At 38.1% G+C, this 12,846-nt stretch overlaps 1 protein-coding gene across 1 annotated transcript in view; it reads left to right on the forward strand.

Moving 5' to 3' along the window:
- LOC139697947 (uncharacterized) overlaps positions 1–12,846 on the forward strand; it is a 63,941-nt gene that overhangs the window by 26,868 nt on the left and 24,227 nt on the right. The gene's annotated exons all lie outside the window — the stretch shown is intronic.

Raw genomic sequence — 12,846 nt, forward strand, 5'->3', positions numbered from 1 at the left:
TGTGCTCCCTCCGATGCAGTCCATTTACGCATGCAAATTACGTATGGCAACGACTAAATTATATTTTTCATAACTGGCACATTTTTCATTTTAAACCGTGGAAGGAATTTAGTATCTTGTCACGTTGGTTTCACTGTTCTTCAAATGAATTGTAAATAATTTACAATCTCTGGTTAATTATTTAGGCATTTCAGTTTTCTGTCACAGAAAAATGTTCCCAAAATTATGATAATAATTAGCCTTAAGGCAGCTGGTAGAACATATATTTCAACCAAAGGAAATGGAAATCTATATATATGCTCTTATATGGTAAAAGCTAATTGTAATTTCGAACGAAATCTCTCCTTAGCTGAGGAGATACTTTATTATAGTTGATATCGTGAACTTTCTCAAATATTTTGATCACGCTTAGTGTTTTCTTTTCTCTCAGTGCATGTGTGTTGGCTACCCCTAAGTCTTTGAGTAGTCATTTCTATTGTACATTAATTACCTATTACGAATGCTCCACTCTTTATGATCTTTTTTAACGGGCGTTGTAGGAGTAGAGACATCCTAACCAACCCTTCCTTGTTTATTCAAGTAGCAACGTACATAGTTATACAACACTGCCGTATGTAGATTGAGGGGATGCCTGCTCACGCTTAAATTCCCCTTTTTTCTTCAATCGACTAAGTTATCCGATATGAGATTTTTAAACAGTTATTTACATAAACTCTCAAGTATCCAATAGATACATAATGATGCATTTGAAATTACACACTTAACCATTCACAGAATACACAGACAGAAATTGTATTAATGGCCATGCAAGGCAGTACATCTTCATTACGAAAATCCGGAAACGAAAGATGATTTCAATCGTTAAAGCCTTCCTCTTTTTATCATTTCCGAGAGAATCACGAGAACTGTCATATGCCACGCATTTTGATAACTACAGCGCCTGTGAGATGCAGCGTTTATGCGTATTCGACGAGGAAGTGAAGGTTATGCAAGCCTAAAGGTTGTCATTAACGAGCTGAGGCATTTGTTTTCATATGCCATTACTTCCTTCCCATGCTCCCCAAGGTCAACCTGCACTTGAGCTCTTGGAATACGATTCTCAGATGCACGGCCAATTCGATAGCTCGCACTGCGTGGCTAAACAGGGGATCGCATGATCCCAATCTGATGCGATCGCTATCTCTCTCGTAGATGAGGGCAATCGATTAGTTTAAATGCAGATTCTTGTTATTAGGTTTCCCACTGATCGATAAGGTCTTTCATTCGCTAGACATCATATTAACATCCTTCCCCATCGCCTATAACATACGGAGAAGTTATTCGAGCACTTTTCGGAATTTTGCACTTATATTTAATAAATGCTCATTATCTCTAGAGATTAAACTTTTTTTTTAAATTGCTTTCAGAGTGTATTCAAATGATATGCGACATTGGAATGATATGTGATGTATGGGTTAATTTTGAAATTATATTCCTTTTCATATATTCTTAATCCAAATGTACATGAATTTACTATTTATTCATACAAATTAACGAGAAGCGAAACTTGAAGCCATTTAGTCGATGAAAGCATAAGGCTCAAAATTCTTCAAATCTTGGTGCACAAATTGATGCATTTCTGAGGAGGGCAAGTTCTCAAATATTTGCTCAACAAACTCGTAACGTAATTTAATTTCCTCAACTTACACAATGTATTCAATGGTATATTATATTGAGGCTAGTCTAATAATTTCATTCTAAATCCATCCTGATTTGTACCAGTATTTGTCAGATACCGTCTTTAATGATGTTTTTGCTATGTTAAATAAAAAACACCTGCACGACAACACCACTCGTACTATGTGCTCACAATTATTTACAAAATATTAAAAAAAAATAATATAGTGTTTGAATAAATATTTTAAAGAAGCATGTTTGGTAACACTTCCTTTAAATGATGTGTGTGTACATGTGACGTGACACATAAGCCGCCAGGAATAGATTCAATGAAGGCAATAGCCGCAGCTATTAATAAAATTGGAAATTGTCTTCATTGAACAATCAGCTATTATCTCAAACACTTCCAAATTCACGCTATTCACAGATGTATATCGTTCATAGATGACGATAAAATACGCGGCCACATGGTATTGCCAGCATTTAGCGTCTGGATATTTATTGTGCACATATTGATTTTTATAAATTTGTCGGTTTAAAGATACGGCGATCTTTTGTGACGACGCCAACAAATCAGCCAGATCAAAGGTTAGATAGGGAAGAAGAACACGGGAGATCTCTTTCGTCCCTTTAAAGAGGACTCCGATGTAATGAGGTTGTTAGGTCGCCAGGACGCTCTAATGTGGAAAGCACCATGCATCTTCCCTCCCTTTCACGACCATAAATACACCTTCATTGACGGCCACTGCATCTCTCGGAAAATAAGCATTTTCTTACACCTGTTGACCTTAGCAGATTACTTCGCCGCCTCGTGGTGTGGTATGAGTGGGAGACTAGGTCGTTATTGATGGCAGTGACTTTTTGCGGGGATCGTAAAAGGAGAACTCGGCTCGGGCACGCCAAAGTGCTGGAAGCTTTTTTAGGCGATCGGCTTCTCGATGGCTATGCGTCACTATCGTCAATTGAGCAAGAGATTTGTCGGCCTCGAGATTTTTTGAGGCAGCGCGAATCCTCGTGCTTTCTCATGAATTTGTCGCGGCAAACTTCATTATCCATCGTAATTAAGGTGTCCGTGCAATCCAATTACCGAGATGAGAACGTTTCCTGGTGTATTTAATGATATCTTCGGTATAGCTCGATTTTTAAAGTATTTGTTTAAAGGTAAACTTTGGAAGGTCCCCAACAAATATTGTCTTCTAAGTATCGAGAGACATTCCCCGTTCTTTGCCCTATATTATCTCCTTCACCGTAAAATCTGCTTCGTGAACGATTTCACCTGCTTTATTTTATCCCCTCTCACTTTTAATTTCTAACCTATCTTTCCAACTTCTCGAGAATCGGATTAATTTTGTTTTCTTGTAGTTAATACTCATCCCATACTTGTCATATTGTACCTGTAAGGTAATAAATAATAGCTGAAATCCCTTAATTATCGGACTCACAACATTGCTTGTTCAATGGGGTGTTTGGTTTTGAGAAGTATCGGCGAATACGAGCACCTTGTCTCACTCCTCTGGCTATTACTGCCTTCCAGATTCTCCCTTTTACTGCTACTTTTACCGGTGTCGTTTGATTTATGTAGAAGTTTCGAATAAATAGCGTAGTCCTCCAGTCTGCTCACATATTCTGCAATATTTGCTTTGCACACCCTACGCCGTCGGACTACTTCTCAAAATGTACAAAGCATACAAAGACATCCTAATTATATTCTGGGTTCCTTTCTACGTTTTTTCTAAACACTGTATTGATATGAAGCGTTCCTCTCCTCTTTCTACACTCGAACTGATCTTCCCTTGCTTAGTTTTTTGCGCTAATTTATAACCTTGCAGGTTTGATATTGATGATTCACAGAACTACTATTTCTTTGTTTGACATTAAACTCATCGTCCTCTAATGATCACACAGAGCTGCTTTACAATTTTTCGGGATTCGGATTAAAATTAGCGGAAGTAAATCTTCTGGCCATGTTCTTTCCTCATAAATACTGCTTTTAAGTTAAAAAATCTCTTCCTTCCATTTATCTCTGAACTCTTTAATAATTCTGCTGAAATATAATATACGTATGCCTACTGCCATGTTTCCTTCATCTCAGTATCGCTTTTACTATCTTGATATATAGAATTCCTGAACAAGCTATCAAAGTCTACTTCGCCATCCCTTTCTATTTCTAATCTGACTGGCCTAGTATGTTTATCATAAAGCTCTTCTACACACTATTTCCGCCGTTTCTGAGTCACATCCTGCTCCCTGTCTTATATCGTATGGCAGGTATAATATTTCCCTGGCTACATCCTGCCAATTCCTTTATCTTCTTATGAAGCACTTCTACTTTTCCCCTTTTTTTCACTTTTCAATCCCTTCGCACTAACCTTTCTTCCTCATTTCCTTGGTCTGATTAGTTTCTCGCTATATTTTATAATTTATTTCTATGTGCATTCTTCTCTCAGTTTCCATGTTAACGTTCTTCCACTTCTGTCTTGCATCCATCCTTTTAAGCATCATTCCGATTACCCTTAATCCTCCTATTCTCTACCCTTCGTATTGTGTCCTTCTATTTTTATTTCATTATTAAGCTCCACTCACCTTTCATCTTCTGTTTTCATTCCCTTCCCTTTATTAAGATATTTATTAAATATTTCTTGGTACTCCTTCCTTTGTACGCATGTTAAGCTTTTATGATTCCACTTTGGTAGTCTCATGTTGGCACAATCCTTGAATTAAATTTCATGGCTACTAAATCTTGATCCAAATCTGCATCCGCGCCCGTGAAGCTCTTTGAGTTGACGCAGCTTTTTCTGCGTGTAACTCTATGCCAAACTATGGTGCACGTATTATCTAACTGGTTCCTGCCCGTTTCCTCCGGCATTAACCATGTGTAGCTGCGCCTGCGATTATGTTTGAACCGGGTGTTAGTTATTGACAACCCCTATTCCTGCGGAACTCGAATGCTTTCTCTCCACAATGATTTGTGTAAAATAATTCCGAAACCGTGCTCTCCTGTCTCTCTTCCATCCTCCGCCTACCACTGCGTTCCAATCTCCCATTGCTATTGAACGGTTCCTTCCCGGCATGTTCCCAAATGTTTGTTTTAATTGATCGTGCCGTCTACTTCTTCCTCCCAGTAAACTCTCATGGATTAGCCCTGGATTGATCAGTTCTTCCTTTAAATCTACAAACAGAATTCTATCCCTTAACCCTCTTCGTATTCACTGCCCTTCTCCGCTGTTTCCTTTTCAGTGCTGCTGCCACTATATGTTCTCTCTACACCCTCTCAATATAAATTAATCTCTTACGGGAGAGGCTAGCGTGACGCAAAAGCTGCATTGAGGTCACGAATAGAGAGGAACATAGGATACAGTCAGCATTTATTTGTCTGTTTCGTACATTTCGAAAAGTCGTTTGATGGAATTTAGTTGGAGACATTAATGTATGCATTACAGGAAATAGGAATGCATTGGAGGGATAGGAGACTTGATTGCAACCTGTACATTTCTCTAACTGCTCGGGTGATAGTGGTGGATGGAGAGTCCGGATGGCCAGTGTCAGGAAGAGGAGTAAGGCAGGGCTGTCGATTATCACCTGTGCTTTTCAACGTATATGCGGAGGAAATGTGAGAAGAGATATGAGAGTAACTAGAGGTTGGAATGAAAATGAGTGGGGAATTCATAAAAACAGTTCGGTTTATTGTAGCCTTAGTTTGTCAGTCAGCCTAAGGCTTGTAAATATTGCCGAACAAATTGGAAAGCCAGTGCGACAGGTATGGGATGAGAATAAATGTAAACAAAACAAGGTTATGCGATTTTCCGGGAAGAGGAAAGCTAAGCTAAATGTTAAAATATGAGGGTAAAAACTAGAGCAGGTCGAAGAGTTTTACTTAATTTGAAGGTGTTTTGGATCAAAATGGACAAAGTAGTAGGAATGTGAGGAGACAAATTGCGTTAGTCGAAGAAGCTTTCACGAGGAGGAGGGAACTGATGACTGGGACGTTGAGAAAGGAGGTTAAGAAGCGGCTCTTAATTACATTAATTTGGAGGGTGGTTTTGTACGGTGCGGAAGCGTGGTCACTGAAGTAGAATGATAGGAGTAAATTGGAGACTTTTGAAATGAATTTTGGAGAAGGATGGAAACGGTGAAATTGACTGAAAGGAAATCAAACGAGGAAGTGCTAGACATGGTGGGAGAAGAGAGAGAATTGTTGGGAGCAATCCAAAAGAATCAGGAGAAATGGATACAAATCATTTTAATTGGCAATAAAATGTTGAAGACTGTGATAAAGGGGAGTATGCTAGGCAAACAAGGTAGGGGCAGGAGTAGGATGCGGATGCTGGAGGCGATGAAGGGAGGAAGTATGCGAATTTGAAGAGAATTTCTTTTGTGTCCGTTGTAAGGTATGTGTTTTGTTATGGGAGGTGAGTACCCCCCCCCCCTCCTAGGAGATAACTTTACTGTTGAACAATTGTGTTTGCTATGCCCAACCAAAGCCTACCTTGTCCCGTAAAATACCAATCGTAATTTTGTCGCTCTAGTAATCCCGCTACCACTCTATCTCACCTTATTCAAACCGAACATGCTCGTATCTATACCTCCTTTCTCCATTTCGCTGACAATATTTCTAGCTACCCTGTCCTCAGCATCGTCCTCACATTCCACGTACCAATCCTCATCGGGAACGCTCACGCCCTTCCTCCACCTCAAGGTCGTAGTCCATGAGAGCGCATGTGTGCCGGTTAACAAGGTAGTAAAACAGAGGACTTCGCAAAACTTTAAACAGCCTTGTATGGAATGTTTTCTAAGAGCCCTTTTTGACTGCCTTGTTAATTTGCAGAGTTCCGACCAAGTAACACCTGAGGACGCTCATTTTATTGATACCTAACTGAATTAATTCATCCTTCCTCTTTAAATGCATGAAAAATATTTTTTACTGGCACCAATCATTTAATGAAGATATTGTCAACTTCTGTTTGAGCTGCAGATGTTTCGATTGTGGTGGGAGAAGAAAGAATTCTGATGATAACTCTTAAGGCAAGAAGGGATAACCTTATCGAACGGACTTTGAGACACAATCACTTGATCAACGAAGTCGTCGAGGGAAAAGTGAACGAGCAAAGTGAACGGAGTAAAGAACTGCCAAGGCTGCGATGTAGATAGATACCTGTGGATAGTCCCTGTATTTTGGGGCGAGATTGAGACTATCGAGTCTCTTCTACCACCCAACCCCTCGTCACTCATTTACAACATTAAACTCACAGATAAATTACACAAATTGCGCATAAATAGCAGTAAAATTAATACATATAATATCTTAGGACTAACATACAGCAACACAATACATTAGTTGCCCAGTTGATTAATAACTAGAACACAAAATATACAACACATGCACATACAATACATACAAATACTATGCATACACATGCCAATACATGCAAACATTACTTGTAAAACAACATTCCTGGTTATATTTACAATCACCAGTACAACGTATGGTGCTCCTGCGAAGGATCTCGAATTATGTTTACAGCTGTATTTTCACTGGTTGGTTTGCTGGGAAATTAGCGATTTATGAGGTGCGCGACTGAATGGGAGAGAAGGCGCATTAGTAATGACGGATAGGCGCATTAGTAATATAGCTCATTCGGATGACGATATGCTGTGACTGCAAATGACTGGTTGTATGTATTTATTCTGTGATGAGGGATAACGAGCTTATGATTACCTCTCGTATTTAGTTTATGTACGTAGTTTATGTAAGTAGTTAGTATGTATTCAATCAAGGCTACTGAAGTCATTGGTAAAATACTGAGGGGTTTTATCATTTAGTATTTGGTAGAGTAAGCAGGTATGTGGAGTTTCTCAAGAGAAACCAGAATTTGTTAAAGTTTGTTAAAATATTCTGTAATGTGATCTGTAATTTTTAAATTGTAAATGAAGCGTACGCTTGAGTGAATGTCATTTATAGTTTTACCGACGGCTCAATTCAAAGGTCTTTATGCGCTATGTTGCCATAATAAAAGTGAGGAATAATGGGAGAAGATACTGTTTGCTTTTTCAATGTGATGGGCATAACATGTATGGAAGTAGTAATGACCAAGGGCAAAGAGACAAGAGATGTAGATTTAAATAGGTTAACCGTTTCGGGAATGAATTTTAGGGCTGCCTCAAACTGATCTTTGGATTGATAACCAGAAACAATGATGGTAACCGTGGCAAGTAATATACCTGTATAATTTCATTAATTTGAATTTGATTTTTAAATTAAATTGCAACGTATTTTTCGACCACTCTGGGTGGGATCCCACCTTCAGTAAGTAGTAAGGATGGATACATTTTGTAAGGACACCTTTAGTAAGGATGGATGCATTTTGAAATCCGATCCTCCTTGTTTATCGAATGCATGCATGTAACTTTTGGAAACCGTTCTATAATTCGCTTAACGAACGTTAAGACGAGAAAATCAGCCAGGAGTATATTATTCTATTTTGAGTCCGACTGAGGTCAGTATGTCTCTGCCGTTATTATAACAATTTTATTTATTCAAATTACTTGATTTTTTTCGGAATATTTTCTGATTAATAGAGTTACTACGTTTATTCTCGTAACCAATTCATCCTCAGTAGCATTGCGTTTTTTGTAAATTATTGGAGGAACGGGAAAAATACTATAAGTATCGTATAATAATTTAGAGGGTTAATAGATTCCAATTAGATTTCCTCTTTCCATCAAACGAAGAGTACAAATGAGGGAAGGATCATCGATGATGCATGCTTGGAGTCTCGCTGCAAGACCCCCATGCCATGGATTCCAAAAACCATTAATGGCTGGACTTCTCAGAAACTCGGACGAAAATCTGTCGGCTGACAGGGAATCGTGGCGAGGATACTTGGATTTTAACTGCACTGATCTAGCATATTACCCAATTTTATACTAATACGGCGAAGTCTACGTTATGAATGTTCCGTTGAAGTGGCAATATTATGTGCGATTTTCGTGTAATCAAATGTCGTGTCTTCGGAGTAAACTTTCTAAATGGGGCTTTGCAAGCATTGTCCCAAGTAGTCGCAAATATGTCAGCTATATTAAGGAATTTGGTGAAATCAATAATAATTTCATCTCAACTATCACTGTTTCTCGGTATCATTGCGAAAATATATGTATGAACAATAAAGTCAGCAAGTAATAACTTAGAGGTTAGAACCTAAATTAGTTGTAATAAAATGGAACGTCAGCTATTCTGGAAGGCGTTCATGTATGCGTTAAATATCCTAGTTTGTAGTTATTTTTATTTCTATTTTATAGTTCGTTATTAAAAGAATGAAAGAAGAATACTAGGTATTTTCCACAAGCTTAGTGAATATGTTCACAAAATTTGTGAGACTGTTTAAAGTTTGTGGAAAAATAACGAGTAATTCTTCTTTCATTCAAAATGAATTTTCTCGTAAACAAGCCTCATACCACCGAGTGACATAGTTCAATAATTCATCGTATTTAGTAAGTGCAATTACTAGCATACATTCATTATTTATTTTGTCACCATTAATATTTTCCGTCCCTTTGGATAGGAAAATATTAATCAGGCTAAAATAAATAATGGTAGTTATTTCGTATGCATTGCAAAACCGATTGATAATTTACCAATTAGCTTCTAAAATAAAATCTGCTGTAAGATTCTTCCGCCAGCATATTTCATCATAAATGATTAACTGATACATCGTTGCTACTTTTGATGGCATTTAAAATCAAAGTGCATGAGCTATATTAAAATCCTGTTCCTAAGAGGAATTATGAGTGTGTTTCAAATAAGATAAGGATAGAATGGAAAACATTATTTAAAAATCGACTAAATTAAGATTGATACGTTATTCAAAAATCATTTTTCTCAAACTCATTAAAATTTTCCTTGAAATTCGACTACTTCTACCCTTGGAGCCAGTGAGAATAAAACGAAGGCATTTTTGGGTCGCGGGAACACCTTATGTTTTTCGCCTTCCATGGCGAATCAGCGCCCAATGATTGGCTTCCTCTTGGACACCGTCCACCTTTCTCTCTCTGATCGCACCTGCATCGATTCCCCCTTTCCCCTTCGCCCATGTCCCAGGGGTGTTGGTGTTGAGTGGAAAGTGGACACCGCTCTCCATATATCGTAAGGACACAAGCGGTCACGATCCGCTGCCACTTGCTGGCGTGGGTCGGCCGGTTGCTCCGCGAAGGCGACTCCGAGTCCCCCCCCCCCATACTCACCTGCCTTTCCCCCCACTCCCGTCTCCTCTCTCCCGGTTGCTCCCGTGGGAGATTGTGTGTGCAAAAAGAGAATGCCATCTCCTCCCTCCCCTCTCTTCCATTTTCTCTCTCCTTCCCCCTACCTCCCCACCACCTCCTGCCCCCTCCTGACTCATCGACGCGACGCCGTCGGAGGGCGCAGATTGCGGCGCGATCTCCCACCGTCTCCCCAGAAACATTATTTTTGTGACCAATATTAGTTTAACACATTTTTTCCATGCCAGAATTTTGTTTGTTTCCATTTTTCCCTCTCACATCAGTAAAAAATATTTTCGTAATAATACGGCACGGCTCTTCTATGATCTGATCTAATGTAATTTCGATCAGTGGTTTTTGTTTCGTTGTGCGAAACCGATCCTCGTTTCAATCGTTGGTGGTGGCTCGGCCTGTTCAATCTCCTCGATGATTCAATTTCAGGTGAAAAAATTATTTCGACGATTCCTTAAGATCTTTGGTCACCGTGTGGTTGATCGTTGTCGAGCCTGGTTGGACCTGTTTTGACGTGCCTCTTGGGGTAACCTTCGTTAATGACCATGGGGTTTATTCGTTTTGAACTAGAGTGGCACATCGCCTTCCCTATCAATGATTATTTATGCCAAAAGTTCGTTTCTTTCCCACGTCTTTTTTTCTCTATTTTGCTCACATGCAATTCTTTTTTGGCGCTATGAGACTAAAAGGCGTTTGTGATACCGACCAGTTACTTACCTATTCCGTCAATTAAACAGGAGTTTCAAAAAAATTTTGAATATGTAGAAATGTATATCTGTCGAAAATTGTGGCATTCTGATTCGCTCGATACAATAAACATAATTTTTATTCGTGAATAACCTTGCTGTTAAGTAAATGGCTCAATATTCCAATCTTTCCATAAGCAATAGTTACACGTGATACTTTTTCTTGAAATCAAAATTGCGTTTCTAATACGATCTATTATATGGTACCACTGTGCAGGCACGAGCCGAAGCGATTCCATGCTAAGCTGCGAAATAATGAACAACTCCCTGCTCTATACCAATTACATATCACAGTACTTTAAACCCTAAGGATTACGGCAATTCTCTTTTAATCTTGTTTATTCCTTTAATTCGGTATGTTAATTGAAATGTATATCCAGTTTCTCCTGCCACTGAGACTGGCCTTTCCAATTTATAAAATAGAAAACATCATCATATACGGAAAGTGACGCCTTCCTGAACGTATTTCTCATTGTAATGATTGGCTTTTTATGGAGACGATGCAGCAGGAATAAAATAATAAGCATTTTGGACGGCATCAATAAGATTGAAAGTATGAATAGTTGAAGAATTGATAGGTGAAGGTAAAAGGTAGTTTAGTTGGTTGTAAAGCACAAGATACGTAAGATCTCCACGATTTTGGTCCGAGTTTTAAGGACTGTTTGAACCTTACGATCTAATCTACATATGATTACAAATAGTTAATAATTATTGAATGTCCAGTATTCCAGTACTGTAACAATAGAAAAGATTATTAATTCCATTTGTATTCATTTCATATACGTTGTTAGGTACTCGTTCATTGTTTCCTCTTTTGTTCGCTTTTTGTGAAGAATGATTGCCAAAATCTTGCGCAAACATTACTTATGTGGTGAAAAGATGCAGGGTGAAAAGCCTTATCGTCGAAGAAAGAATGTTTTCCTAAACCCATGTGTTATTTGCCAATGATTCACGTGACATACATAACCTAAGATCACATATTTGCTGAAAAGTTTATCTCAGGTATCCTAAATTCCTTTCGGTCATCTTAAGTTGATATTCTTCGTTTCATGAGAGAGTATTTAATGTTTCAATTAACTCAATTAGTGAAGGAGTTAAATGCTCAGAACAATCGATGTGTCAACATTCTCATAAAAGATTAAACATAAGCTAAAGAAGTCTTAAAATGAATCAGTGGCATAGTTCAAATAATATGAAGAAAACATTTTCCAAATTCTAAAATATTTAATAGGTGATGAAAAGAGCACAGATGCGATATCAAAGGGCTTTTGAAAGCTATGCTAATGCTGGTGATATAAAGATTCCAGTAAACATGAATTTAACAGAGTAATCACAGATATCCGTGTGTTTTAACTTGCTCTCCCTGGGCTAAGGGTTGAATCGTTATTCTTGATCGTGGAAATATTCTAAATCTTCGAATAGGTTAACTTAAGAATTTTTCCTGCTTCTAAAATTAGGCTGGTATTCAATTCCCAATCCACGAAGGTCTAATAATGTCTTCGTCTCTAATATTTTACTCCTCCAGCCTCTCACATGTTCCTATCCACGGGATCCAACACTTTCCATTCAGCCTTCCTTCCTCCCACTCGCCATCTGATCATTTCTCCTTACAATACACCTCTTTCCAATAGAAGTTACCTTATAGTACAACCTTCCAATGAATGCACTGTTACTGCTCAAAATGTGTATCAAATTATGATATTGTGTGTCGCGAACTGTTTAACTTTCATACCTTCTCTGATTATTTGGCGTGCAAATCATATATCGACTACAAAAATAAGATCTAATATTATCCTATCTACTCGGGTATTTTACAAATAATATTTTGACCTTTTTGGAATCTTTAAGTTTGTCTTATAATTATTTGACTCTTAAACGCATATTTATATGCATCAACTTGTTTTCTTACCTGTACATGAGGAAATGTGAGTGCATATTATGTTTAACCAATAAACATGAAATAATCATTATTATGTTGAAATTCTTTTTAGTTCAGAGTAAATATTCACTATGTGAATGTGTCGTGGTTGCGTAACATCAATTTTCCCCGACCTTATTACCCTGGCCACGCCACTGGTTCCATGTCACGTGCATTATCTCACATAGTTTTTGTAAGATGTATATATTTAGCGTACGGTTTGCGCAACCGTAAGTGCTGGAAAAATATTTTTTTATCTCT

Source organism: Hetaerina americana, unplaced genomic scaffold (assembly GCF_022747635.1).
Source record: "Hetaerina americana unplaced genomic scaffold, ioHetAmer1.1.p SCAF_8, whole genome shotgun sequence".
NCBI classification, from domain to species: Eukaryota; Metazoa; Arthropoda; class Insecta; order Odonata; family Calopterygidae; genus Hetaerina; species Hetaerina americana.